The 9,616-nt window shown below is 39.3% G+C and overlaps 1 pseudogene; it reads left to right on the plus strand.

Annotated features, from left to right (window-relative positions):
* Positions 1–4,145: 4,145 nt before the first annotated feature.
* LOC125341350 lies at positions 4,146–5,531 on the plus strand (annotated as a pseudogene).
* Positions 5,532–9,616: the final 4,085 nt, after the last annotated feature.

The raw sequence follows: 9,616 nt of genomic DNA on the forward strand, positions 1-9,616 counted from the left end.
AGTGTGTAGAGACACATTCTTGTAATTCCAATGACTCAGGAGATTAGGATCAGACAGATCATAGTTCCAGACCAGCCAGGACAGAAAAATCCACAAGACTCCATCTCACTGGAAGTAGCTGGGAGTGATAGCCCCCACCTATCATCCCAGTTATGATGTGAAGCAAAAACTGGAAGGATTCAAGTTCAGGCACACCTCTAGGCAGGAAATGAATTCCTCTTTAAGAAATAACCAACTAAAAATGATCTGGAGGCATGGCTGAGTGGAAGTATTCCTGTTTATCAAGCACAAAACCTCAAGTTCAGACCCCCAATACTTAAGGAAGATACACAGATGGCGTAGTAGAAACAGAGGGAGAGTGGGGATGGAGGTTAACACATAGTGTGGCCTGGGGGCTACCAAAATACTTCATGGGTCAGATTTGTCTTTATTATAACAATCTTTAGCTTAGGAAGTTGGCACTGCTGGCTCATGCCTAAAATCTTAGCTACTCCAGAGATTGAGATATCTGAGAAGCGTTATTCAGACCTATCTCCTGTTAAGTGGAAAAGCTGGAAAAGTGGAGGAGGCTCAAGTAGGAGTGTGCCATCCTGGAGCAAAAAAGCCAAGCAAATAGCTAAATAGTGTGAAATGGATGGAAGGTGCACAGTACCTGAAGACACAGAACACCATTTCGGACAGACCATTTACTATTGCCTCAATACTGGATCTGTTGATAATCATAAAGGCTGAACCTCCAGCATGTCATTATTCCTCTTTAAGACTGATATGTCAGGAGTGGGAATGTGGCTTAGTGGTAGAGTGCTTGCCTACCATGCATGAAGGCCTGGGTTTGATTTCTCAGTACCACATATACAGAAAAAGCCAGAAGTGGCTCTATGGCTCAACTGGTAGAATGCTACCTTTAAGCAAAAGAAGCCAGGGACAGTGCTAAGGTCCTCAGTCTCCGGCTCCACAACTGGTTAAAAAAAAAAAAGACAGATATATCACTTAAAAGTTCTAACTTGCCCTTTGAAACAAAATGATTAAAGAAAAAATACGATGGGAAGGAACTTAAAACATTGGAGCATTAGGTGTAGAAATTTCCTTCACAGAAATATCCACCATGTTTCTACGAGACAATTGTATCACCTAAAAGGAATCTCTGGAAAATCCTCACGCAACACCCTGGATTCATTCTCTCCCAACTTGAAGCCACAGAAGCCAAGGACTTCTAGGAAATAGAATACAACAGGGAAGCATTGAACTAAACCCCTGTTGCTGCAGGAGCTCTTCCTTATCCTATTGGTTTGTTGCTTTGTGGCTTTTCATCCTCTTGGAGCAAGTCATACCAATAAAGGCCAAGAAAATTTGAAGAGGGCTAAGGGAGCTGATGGTTGGCATCACTACCAAGTTTGTGCCAAAAAGAATTTCCAATCCCGCAGGACCAGAAGAACTTCTGCGTTAGATACAATCAGGTTTCACACAAAATAGGCAAATATGAGACATACAAAAGGCCAGGTGGATGTGCTGGGATGTAGCTCAGTGCCAGAATACTTGCCTAGTAAGTGCAACAACTTTTATTTGATCCTCAGTTCCACAAAGAACAGAGAAAAAAAAAAAGTGAGCTGGGGTGACACCCAGTCCTTGCCAGGTGGTCAGTTCCTCTCTGGTTGTGAAGATTCAGTACTTCCTGTTTCTAGCCCTTTTTTATTAAATGCCTTATGGCCTGCCAAATATCAATGCAGACCTCCCCATCTGGTATGTTCCAACCTACATACCGTTAATAGGCCAACCCCAACAGCCCTCATTCTGACAAGTGGTGGCTCGAAATTCACTCTTGTAGGACTGGATGGATCAAGTTTGGGCTTCCACACCCCTTTTTATAGGTGTGCTTGGACACATGGGCATCTATAATGCCTGAGTATCTCTATTATCACCTTTTATCAAAGTGAGGGAGACTTTTGCTAGTCTTAATAGAAATACATGTAAATGCCCCAATTGCAACTGAAAACCTTAGACCTGGGTGAATGCATAATGCCTCCACAGTACAGAATGTTGCCTGAGATCGATGTTCCTTGACTGCCTCCCAAGCTTTGTCTTCTGTTTCCATTCCTAGATCTTTTGTCATACTCCTTATGCCCAGAGTGAGCACATTCACAGAAACAACCTTAAAAGATCTGATGATCTAGCTATCACTTCAAGGATCCTCAAATCAAGGATTCTCAGTGAAACAGAATTCAGCTAACCGAATTAACCTACTCCATACTAAGACACGGCAGGCAAATGATTCAACTTAGGCAAGCAAGGCTAGTTCAATGTATGTAAATCAATAATTGCCACAAATTAACCCAATTACAGGCAAGATGGGCAGGATCATTTGGGTACTAGCAGAAAAGGCCTTTTGTAAGACCCAGGACACTTTGAAGTTCAAAGCTCTAGTGAGCTAAGAATAAGTGAAAACTTTCTCCACGTGGTAAAGTCTGTTTTGGTCAAACTTCCAGTACACATATTCCAGGGTGAACATTTGAAACCATTCCTTCTAAATCCTGGAATCAGATAAGAATGTTCGCTTTCTTCCATGCTATTCAACATTGGGCTGGGCTTCATTCCTCCCACAGTATTGAGGCAAGTGAAAGACAAAGGGAAGCCCATTAGGGAGGAAACCTGGCAGAGGGAGGGGGAGAGTAAAGGAAGGAAGAGTGGGAGGGAGGGAGGGAGGGTGGATGGGAGGGAATGAGGAAGAAAGGGAGGGAGGGAGGATTGAAGGAAAAGAGGATTGGATGGAGGAGGGAGGGTGAGAGGGAGGGAGGAAGGGAGGGAAGAAGGGGAGAGGAGAATAAGGAAGTACTTCAAGGAAGACCACACTAAAGCCACCAGCACAACTATGTTTACGCAGAACAACTTGTCATTGCTAAAACATGGAACCAATCTAGATGCCCCTCAGTAGACGAGTGGATCAGGAAAATGTGGTACAAACAAACACACACACACACACACACACACACACACACACACACACACCTCAACTATGATATGAACAGGAAGGAAGTCCTTTGAGAGAAGACTGAACCCTTTGGAAGCACAAGGAGTTTTACTTCCAGGAACTTGCAACTCTCACTGATAGAATTCCTTCTCTGGGAATTGCAGAGATTGATTTATATAATCTTAGAGTAGTTAAGGATACAGCTTCATTACAGCAGAGAACATAGGACATATATGGGGCCATTCCATAGTATTTGACAAAGGGTGTTCATTCTCAAGCTATTGTATGAAGAATTTTCTGGTATAGATCAAGCGCATTCATAGCTGTTGAGCTCCATCATTACTAAATTCTGCTTTTCTGTCTGGCAGAGCTGCAGTTGCATTGAAATCGTCAAATAAATTCATAGACTTGTATTCCCTTGTGCTGTACTAGGTTTCTTTCATGATTAGAAATTGTGATTTTTTTCTAACAAGAACTACATTGTACTTATCAGACCTTTATCATCTTAAAAAAAACTTGAACAGAAGTTTGGTGATGGATCTTCATGTCTATAATCTTAGCTATTTGTGCAATAGAGATATGAAGATTGCAGTTCAAAGCTAGTGCAGGCTGTAAGTCCACAGGACTCTAACCTCAAGTTATGACACAAAAAATGAAAGTAGCATAGTGGTTCAACTGGCAGACTATTAGCATGTTGTGAAACAGCTAAGAGATAGCACCCATTATTCAAGTTTAAGAAATGGTACTGAAAAGTATGTGCACACACACACAGACACAGACGCAGAATGAACAGAAAGGAGAGCAAGTTACTGCAAATCTAACAAGGCACACTAACAGTGTTTCATTGTGGCATTGCAATGTGGCACATCTTGTGACCACCATCCATATGACATTATGTTGCTTGGGCCATACCTTACATGGTGATTCAGAGTTTCTGTTGAATACTATATCAGCAAATTCACTGTCCTAAAATTTCTATGTGCTCCAAGAAAACTGAGGTCTTTTCATGGATTCTGTGTTTCATGTATTTTCCCAGCTGAGAAAATGCAAACGTAGTTTTACATTACTGTTTTAATTTGGGGGAAAAGAGAGTCACATATTCTCAGAAAACCATAAAGAGAATATATCAATGGTGGATGTATCATTGCATTATATTACTAGATTGAATCATACATTTAGAATGTCTCGTAAGGAACGAGAAGCAGAACTTGGAGCTAGGGCAAAAGAATTCACCAATGTTTACATCAAGAATTTTGGAGAAGACATGGATGATGAGCACCTTAAGGAACTCTTTGGCAAGTTTGGACCTGCCTTAAGTGTGAAAGTAATGACTGATGAAAGTGGGAAATCCAAAGGATTTGGATTTGTAAGCTTTGAAAGGCATGAAGATGCACAGAAAGCTGTGGATGAGAAGAACGGAAGGAGCTCAATGGAAAACAAATTTACGTTGGTCGAGCTCAGAAAAAAAGTGGAACGACAGACAGAACTGAAGCACAAATTTGAGCAGATGAACCAAGATAGGATCACCAGATACCAGGGTGTTAACCTTTATGTGAAAAATCTTGATGATGGTATTGATGATGAACGTCTCCGGAAAGAGTTTTCTCCATTTGGTACAATCACTAGTGCAAAGGTTATGATGGAAAGTGGTCGAAGCAAAGGGTTTGGGTTTGTATGTTTCTCCTCCTCAGAAGAAGCCACTAAAGCAGTTACAGAAATGAATGGTAGAATTGTGGCCACAAAGCCACTCTATGTAGCTTTAGCTCAGCACAAAGAAGAGCGCCAAGCTCACCTCACTAACTACTATACGCAGAGAATGGCAAGTGTAAGCTGTGCCCAACCCTGTAATCAACCCCTACCAGCCAGCACCTCCTTCAGGTTACTTCATGGCAGCTATCCCACAGACTCTGAACTGTGCTGCATACTATCCTCCTAGCCAAATTGCTCAACTAAGACCAAGTCCTCGCTGGACATCTCAGAGTGCCAGACCTCATCCATTTCAAAATATGCCCAGTGCTATCTGCCCAGCCGCTCCTAGACCACCATTTAGTACTATGAGACCAGCTTCTTCACAGATTCCATGAGTCATGTCCACACAGCGTGTTGCTAACACATCAACACAAACAATGGGTCCACGTCCTGCAGCTGCTGCTGCTGCAGCCACTCCTGCTGTCCGCACCATTCCCCAGTATAAATATGCTGCAGGAGTCTGCAATCCTCAGCAACATCTTAATGCACAGCCACAAGTTACCATGCACCAGCCTGCTGTTCATGTACAAGGTCAGGAACCTTTGACTGCTTCCATGTTGGCATCTGCCCCCCTCAAGAGCAAAAGCAAATGTTGGGTGAAAGGCTGTTTCCTCTTATCCAAGCCATGCACCCTACTCTTGCTGGTAAAAATCACTGGCATGTTGTTGGAGATAGATAATTCAGAATTACTTCATATGAGTCTCTAGAGTCTCTGCGTTCTAAGGTTGATGAAGCTGTAGCTGTACTACAAGCCCATGAAGCTAAAGAGGCTGCCCAGGAAGCAGTCAACAGCGCCACTGGTGTTCCAACTGTTTAAAAAATTGATCAGGGACCATGAAAAGAAACTTGTGCTTCACCGAAGAAAAATATCTAAACATTGAAAAACCTAAATATTATGAAAAAAACATTGCAAAGTATAAAATCAATAAAAAAGGAAAGGAAACTTTGAACCTTATGTACCGAGCAAATGCCAGGTCTAGCAAACAGTGCTAGTCCTAGATTACTTGATTTAAAAACAACAAAAAACCTACAAAAAATAGTAAAATATAAAAACAAATTAATGTTTTATAGACCCTGGGAAAAAGAATTTTCAGCAAAGTACAAAAATTTAAAGCATTCCTTTCTTTAATTTTGTAATTCTTTACTGTGGAGTAGCTCAGGATGTCAGTTCTAAGTAACAGAATTGATAACTGTGTGAGGAAACGTAATTTGGATTATAAAATTCTTGCTTTAATAAAATTCCTTAAACAGTAAAAAAAAAAAAAAAGAAGTGCAATCAAACCAACAGAGAGACTTTCCCTTCAGTGTGGATTTCCTGAATATAGGACCACAATTCTCACTGCAGACAGAGTGGGGAGTCTAAGGAAATCAGATATATGTGAGTAACTATTTAGACTTCTGTATAATACTCTAAAAATCCATTGTTTTAAAATACCGGAATATTAAGCATATTATTTCTATACACATAAGTCAGTCAGTTAGTTGAATGCTGTTATAGATTGTCAATCATATGACCATAAAAGGCTTATATGCTATATCCTTGATCTCCAGTCTGTTGTACTATTGATTAGTATGTGAGCTTTAAAAGTAGAGAGTCACAGTGAGAATATAAGTCCTAGTAGCCAGCACTATGGACTTCCTTGAAATTTTAATAGTATGCTGAAAGGTAGAGCACATATCTCCCTATTATAGGTTATATGATCCCCATATGCACCATATCTTCTTAGTTTTTGAGTGGCCATAAGTGAGAATCTTCTGAACAGATTCTCAAGGATTCCTCTCACCAAAGATGACTAGCAGGTCAACTAACCCTTGAAAGAAACCTCCACAGAAGGAAGCAAAATAAACCTTGCAACCACATAAAGTGATTCCTTGGGTACTTTGTCACAGTGTTAAGCATTTGTTAAGCAATATGCAACATATTTTTATGACACTATTCTGAATTAACATTTGGAGACTGTTAATTTCCTTTTTATTCTTTTGGTGCTGGTCTTGGGGTTTGATCTTAGGGTATGTACATTTTCCTTGGGCTTTTGTTTTGCTCAATATTAGTACTCTAAAACTTGATCCACAGTTCCACCTGAGGTTTCTGTTTGCCAATTAAGATAAGAGTCCCAAAGACTTATCTGGCAGGTGGAACTTCAAACAGATCTGTAATATTAGATCTGATGATATCTTCCTCCTGAGTAGATAGGATTGCTGGAATAAGTCACTAACACTCAACCCTGCTTTAAGATGGTTAAATGAGTTCCACAGAAGTTCCTGCTTGGACTGCCTTCAGTCGAAAATATTTGTATCTCAGCCACGAAAGTATCTAGTATTACTGGAGTAGGTTGCTGACATCCAAACAGATATACATTTTAAGGGTGAATTTTGCTTACTTATATGTCCTTAAAATCATCACAATTAAATCCCACCCACCTCTGTAGATGCTATGGTCCTGTGTATCATACCTTCATATAATGAGAGTTGATGAGCATATGGAGAAAACGTTTCCTATTGTCCCCTCAATTTCAAGACCTTCTTGGAAATTCCAAATGTTCACAATGTCATGTTCTGCCTCCAATTTTGTTTTCTCATCCAAAATCACCTGATCTTCAACAGGATTGTGAAATTGGATGTTCTTCAGAAAAGAGTGCAGTTAAAAGAGATTCATCATCTTATGGTGAAGTCTATTCCAAGTTAAGGCAGAAAAATTGAAGAAAACAAGTTCCTTATTATCTTTAACTTCTGATTCAGAATGCAGTAATAACAGAACCACCTAATGAAATATCCCAGAAGAAAATCCACAGAGGAATAAAAATAATCCTGCTGAATCCTTTTCACTCAACAAAGTAATAATGTCTTTTCAAGAGAAACCCAGTACATCTAAATAGTCATGAAAGAGATGATTCTCAGTTGCATTGCTACACTTTTCCATAATCACTTATTTTGTGAATGTTTCCAGGTGGAGGTTGACTAAATTTTAATAACTAAGGTAGAATGAACCTAGATCCCTCATGAAATATATGGACAATTATGTTTAGTAGGTCATCATTTACTATTACAAACAAGACTGATAGGGAAAGGTGAATTTACAGTTTTCAAAACACCTGCCGCGAATACATTGAGGCCATTTGAAATTAGAAGAATTTATAAAACATGGAACATGACCCTCATTATCTCCCACTTTTCCTTAAGAGAATGAAAATACATGTCCAGAGTACCTCTCATGCATTTAAACAAATATTATTTCTTGTGTGTTGGAAAAATACATACAATATTTTAATTTTATATGGTAAAGAATCTATGTAGGAAGTGACTTTCTTTATGGTTTGTGCCATCCAAGACAGAAGGCCTTAACTGTGCAGAGGAAGGCACTGTCCCTATTATGTTTCCCTTGGTTTGTACATCTGCTTGATGAAGAAGCATCGCATGGAGAGCATGGGCCATAACATACATAGTGTTGTATATATTGTAACTGTCTTCAGACATAGTCATGTCAAAAGTGTGCCTAAGAAACATACAGTTAATCTTAATGTGGACAGTTCTCCCATGTTATACAGTCAGACTCAGAATATGAGCAATTAAAGGAGAGAAACCACAGCCTAGAAAGGAAAAAGTCTTCTGGGTATGTGGAAGGGATCACTGACTTGAAACAATCTGTGAATCCAGAAACATCTGGGTCATGGTATAAAAACATGAGAGGGACATGAAGTGAACCTAGAAGGAAATATTTCCATCTCATTGTCAAATCCTGCTGTGAATTCAGGATACAAACTTGGCCTTTTATTAAAAATTGCACAACATGGGACATTAGTAGGGATTCATTATCACCATATATAATGAAGACATTTGCTGATGATTTTGTACCTTGTTATAAACTGCCATGATTTTTAATGCATGTGTTATAAAAGTATGTGGGATTGCTAGCTCAAAAGGCTGCAAGACTGTTCTTGGCCATCTCTTCTTTCAATTCAGGAAGATTCCACAAACCATGCTCATCTCGTGATGTTAACAGTCCCACCCAGTTCCAGCTGAAGTGAAGCAGTAAGAAGATCATGGCAGTGTCTAGTAATGTGTCCTTTGGGGCCATCTGATAGAGAGCTGGAAACTTGTTATGTTTTCTCAGGGTACGTTCAAAAGGCCGAAAGGTAAGCTAAAGGGAATGAAAAATGGATGCTCCCAGAATGAGAAGATTTAAATCCATCATAATCTCAGTCATAAAGTATATAAAGTAACTAGCTGAAGTAGGTGGAATATAAGCATTTCTATTAGTTTTTGAAAAAGTATTTTTAATCACTTTACAAGCTATCAGTTCTTTTTGTACAATGCCTCTTGATCTTAGTCACTATTTCCATCAACTCCTCCCATGTATATCAACTTTGCCCATTCCCTGACTTTCCTAGTGGCATTTTGACATACATACATTGAATATTATGTTCTATTTGCTCACCAATCTACTCCCTATTTCTCTGATGCTTTCCATATTTCCTTAACACCTATGTCCTGCAGACAAAATGCGCTTAATTATTTTCTGGTGTTAATTTTTTATGTGGTTGGTTAATTAAAGAAGTTATACCATGGAATTCCTCATATATATATATACATATATATACATATATAATACTTTACACCTTATTCATATACATATACATATATAGAGAGATAGAGCGAGAGGGAGAGACATGTGTGTGTTTTCTGCTTCATATTTCATTATCATATATAGGTTTACCTTTCATATATGAGGCAATATATGCCCCTTTTTGCTTTCTGAACTAGAATGAATTCAACATAATAGCTTTCACATGGGTATAGGTGGGTGTGTGTGTGTTCGTGCGTGTGTTTGTGTGTGTTAGTATATATGGGCATAAACTCAGTGCCTTACGTACTGTTTTTGACTTTTTATCAGGAAGGCTAATC

Source organism: Perognathus longimembris, chromosome 24, assembly GCF_023159225.1.
Source record: "Perognathus longimembris pacificus isolate PPM17 chromosome 24, ASM2315922v1, whole genome shotgun sequence".
In the NCBI taxonomy this organism is placed as follows: Eukaryota; Metazoa; Chordata; class Mammalia; order Rodentia; family Heteromyidae; genus Perognathus; species Perognathus longimembris.